The following is a 5,117-nucleotide window of genomic DNA, read 5'->3' as shown; positions in this document are numbered from 1 at the left end:
TAAGATTAACTATTCCCATCTTTTTGTTACAAAACTTCTACTTTTACAGTTGTAACAGTCGCACTTAGTCATGGTAACAATTACTCACTACTGAATCATTATCTTATCCCCATCTCTTTCTCATGTGGTTTGTTTTTATATAATAATGAAAACTATATTGCCTCAAAGAAGACAAATTTCAGTTTTTTGATAATATGGGGAAAGACTTATAGGTTTGCAGCTTAATGATAGACTTTTCTTCTAAATAGGCAGTTCACTGTAAGAAAATTATAATTTCTACAAATCAGCAAGAACTAAGGATTCCCTAATGATAACTGGAGGACAAGCACTTGACCACAAGATTAGTTTGAACCACAAGTTTGGTGTTCCAAATCACTAGCCACTCCTGTTGTTGTTGTTGTTAAGTGCCGGCGAGTCAGTTCTATAGGTACCCTGTATAGGGTTTCCAAGGAGTGGCTGGTGAGCTTGAAACACCAACCTTGCAGTTCAAACAAACTTTGCAGTCCTGTGCATTAACCCACAGCACCACAATGAGTTGCTATGAGAAGGGACTGACTAGACAGCATTAAACAACAACAACACCAATTGGATAGCACTGACAGCTTGGAGCATCAGTGCAATCAATGCCATAGTTATGAATTATAAGTCAGAAGAGACCATCTTATTCTCCACAGGTGGCACTTCTTTTACTGAAAAAACCCTACTTAGATCAAAGCAGAAACTCGCCACATAGGGAGGATTGATGTTGTTGTCATTGTTAAGTGCCATTGAAGTAGTTCCAACAAACAGGACCATATATAGGGTTTCCAAGAACCGACTGCTGGGCTTGAATTGCTGACCTTGTGGTTATCTGTCCATGGCTTACATTACAGCACCACACCAGGACTACGGGACTAAGGATTCTGCCATAGTCATGTGAATTGCAATACAAGAAGAATTAAACAAAGAAGGAAAGGAGGAAATAATTGGGACTTCATCTATAATCTGTTTCTGGTTCCTTTTTAATACTTAGAGGGAGAGGTGTCGTACATATGGTCAGCTAAGAAACTGGTAAAATATGAATGATGTGGAAAACATTAAAAAAAAAAAAAATGGAAGGGATACACAGAGTCACTGTACCAAAAAGAAATGGTCAATGTTCAATCATTTTAATAGCTAGTATATGATCAAGAACAGATGGTAAGGAAGGAGAAAGTCCAAGCTGTCCTGAAGGCATTGATGCAAAACCAGGCTCCAGGAATTGATGGCATACAAATTGAAATCTTTCAACAAAGTGATGTAGCACTGGAGGCACTCACTCCTATGCCAAGAAATTTAGAACTGGCCAACCGATTGGAAGAGATTCATATCTGTGCCCATTCCAAAGAGAGGTGACACAGAGAAATGTGGAAATCATCAAACAATGTCATCAATATAGCATTCAAGTAAAATTTTGCTGAAGTTAATATAAAAATGAATGCAATAAAATGACTTAAAAATGACTGCATTTTGACTGTTAGATTCAAAATGGCAATTCCAGTCCATATGCATCCCATTTCATTTTTGACAACTTCCAATTTTCTTAGATCCATATTTCGTACATTCCATGTTATAATTATTAATGGATGTTTGCAGATGTTTCTCATCATTTTGAGTTGTACCCCATCAACAAATGAAAGTTCAGAAATCTTTACCCCATTAGAATTATCATAGTCAACTCTACTTTGAGGAGGCAGTTATTCCAAAGTTGAGGTTGAATGCGTTCCAACCTGAGTGGTTCATCTTCCAGCATTATATCTGACAATATTCTGGTGTTATTCTAGCTGTTCCATGGGAGAAAGCTGAGGCTTTCTGCTCCCATAAAGATTTACAGCCTCGGAAACCCTGTACAGGATCGCTATGAGTCGGAACCAACTCCACGGCACATAACAATAATAGCATTCCTAATGCTTCAATATTCAATAGTCTGGCATTATCTGACAGTGTTCCACCACTCTTCATAAGGTTTTCAGTTTTCAGTGGCTAAACATTCAGAAATAGTCTCTCTCTCCTTCCTAGTCTGGCTTAGTCTTGAAGCTCAGCTGAAATCTGTACACCTTAGGTGACGCTATTGGTATTTAAAATATCAGTAGCATAACTTGCAGCATGACAATTGCACATAAGTGATCACAGTTCAACTACAGATGAGTGGTGGAATTTGACCCTAAGCACCTCCAAAGCCTGGTATAGTACTGTAGGATAAAAACTAGATGTCAACTGAAAGGTCAGTGGTCATACCCATTAGCCACTCCTTAGAAGCACTATACTTGGTCACTATGAGTCAGACCTGACTTGACAGCACTTAACAACAACAACAACCTCCAAAACAAGAGTAGGACTTTTACCTCCAGATTGAGGGAAGGATTTCTTAAATTTTGACATTTTGGTCCAGATGATTCCTTGCTATGCAAGACTGTTCTATGCAGTATGTTTAACAGCATCTGGGGCCATTAGATGCCAGTAGACTCACCCTGAACTGGGGCAATAAAAACTGTGGCCAGACATTGTCAATTTCCTACAGGAGGCAATAGATGAGAAACACTGCTCTCAGAGCTCAGCAAATCTCAGACAGACAATACTCCGAATTATAACCATGTATGAAGACATAGCAAATATTTAAAAATATGGCTAGCAATGGTATACTTCTTTTAAATAGGAGAATGTACCATATTTTGGAAAATTTTGAAGTCTATTTATAACTCCTTCGATAAAACATTTTCCTTAGGCTTCCCATGAAATAATATACCATTAACAGTGAACAAGGTAAAAGGATCTTTTACCTTCTTGTACCCACAGGTATCTGTTTCCATTTGGCAAACATTCTTGCTATTTCTCCAAAAGTTTTGGATCATTCACTCAGAAGGTTTAACCCTCTAATTCAGTCTAATCTGAGAGTATTAGTGGCTAGAGCTATTGCCAGATGAATGATGCCAGGTTGATAATGTTCTGAAAGTCCTTTCAAGTTCTAATCAAATTGTATAACTCTTTCAGAGAATTTCAAGGTTCATATGGCTATAATAATTAAAGCTTATAATACAGAATCAAATGAACAGAGAGATACACCTTACAAACGATATCAGCAGCTGAGAATACAGTAAATTCCTGGGTTAGTAACATCATACTCACCATTGTTGTTGTTAAGTATCATCAAGTTGGTTCCAATTCGTAGCACTCCTATATGGGTTTCTGAGGAGTGACTGGTGTGTTTGAATTGCTGATCTTGCAGTCTAAGCAAACATTGCAGTCCAGTGTTTACCCTATAGCTAGTCTCACAATATGGCCAGACTCACAACACTTGCACTTTATTGTTGGTTGTTGTTGTTAAGTACCGTTGAATCAATTCCAACACATAGTGACCCTGTATAGGGTTTCCGAGAAGCAGCCGGTGAGATTGAACTGCCAACCTTGCAGTTCAAATGGCTTTGCACATTAACCCATAGTGCCACTGTAAGTGCCTTCACATTGGTTTCAACTCATAGTGACCCTATGTAGGATTTCTGAAGCTAGAAATCTTTGCAGGAGCAGAAAGCCTGATCTTTCTCCCAAGGATGGTTTGTGAGCCCTAACCTGTGACATTGTGGTTCAAAGTTCAGTGCTTACCCTACAGAGTCACTATGCTCCCTTTAATCTTACGTAAATTTGCCCTCGCTTTGAAACACACTTGTAACAAATTTTTCATTGCATGTACCTTTACTTGCTGCATGTATAGCATTTGAATCATTTAAAAGACTTTGAATCTATTCTTGCACTTAAGTAAGGCTAAATAACTGTCACGCCTGTTCCGACTTACTTACAAATTTGACTTTAAAGTACACTTAAGAAAAGATCTTGTTCCTTACTGCCTGTATAAATAATAAGCAGAGGAAAAGTGAACTATATCACCATTACTTCTTAAATGTTGATGTTGTTAAGTGTCATCAAGTCGATTCTGACCCATAGTGACCCTGTATAGGGTTTCCAAAGAGTAGCTGGTGAACTTGAACCACCGGTCTTACAGTTCAAATGACTTTGCAGTCTGATGTATTAGCCCACTGTGCCACACTAAGGACTTCTTAAATGGAGGGGCTTTAATTCCATCATTATTACCTAACTGCACTGATAATACCTTAAAGAAAATTATTCATACCCAATCGGGCAGATATTTTCCTTTGAAAGCTCTGTTGTCTACTTCTGATATTGTTTCCTGCTCTGCAAAATTTGTATGCATATCCCAAAGGCAAGCAATTTTTCATCACAAATTTGTCAAAAGATTGTTTAAGGTCCCTGTTCAACTCTATGAGTAACACTAAAAACTCAGTGCCTGGTAAGTAATGTATTAATGCCTGTCACTGTGGTGTTTCAAAACCCAAACCAAAGGATATAGAAGGAAGAGAGGATGGAAAGTTTTTCTGAAAATTAGACATCTCAGGTATGAGGAAGTACATGAAGGACTTATCCATATCAGCATGAAAAGAAGTGTCCAAAAGAACATAGGAAAGTTTGAAATGTGTGCAGAATTGAGGAAGGCAGACAGGTTATATCTAACCATCATTTATGTCCATATGAGCCCAGTTCTTCACATAGATATCTGTATTAATGACCTTAAAGCAACTATAGTAATTAAGACGTGTCTGAACATTAAAGAAAAGAAAAAGTCAATGTAAAAGGAATTAATGAGGGATCTTGCAGACTGGATCTACAAAGTTATTGACTTTTCTCCATCAAACGAGGTCAAAATATGCAGTGTTACCAACATTTTCAGATATTTCCGGGACCAATTATGATTTCTTTTGTCCTAATAACTCAGACAATCTTTTTGTTGACTTTCAGTCAACAGTGCATGTGAAATAGGTAGATGGTAGTGGCTGTGTGCCTTCTGGTTTGTTCCAACTCATAGTGACCCTGTGTAGGGTTTCTGAGGCTGTAAATCTTTTTTTAATTTTTTAAAAAATATTTTCTTGTGAATTATATGATAGTTTACATGAGAGAACTTTAGTTTTACATTCATTCTATCGTATATCGTTTCATTGCCATGGTTCCAATCCCCTCCATGCATCATCAACCAAACAAAGGGTATACTCTACAAACCAGCCCCCTACTCCCTCCCACACCCAGTCTTC

The sequence above is a fragment of the Chrysochloris asiatica genome, unplaced genomic scaffold (assembly GCF_000296735.1).
Source record: "Chrysochloris asiatica unplaced genomic scaffold, ChrAsi1.0 scaffold00030, whole genome shotgun sequence".
Taxonomy (NCBI): Eukaryota; Metazoa; Chordata; class Mammalia; order Afrosoricida; family Chrysochloridae; genus Chrysochloris; species Chrysochloris asiatica.
This window is presented reverse-complemented; position numbering follows the sequence as displayed.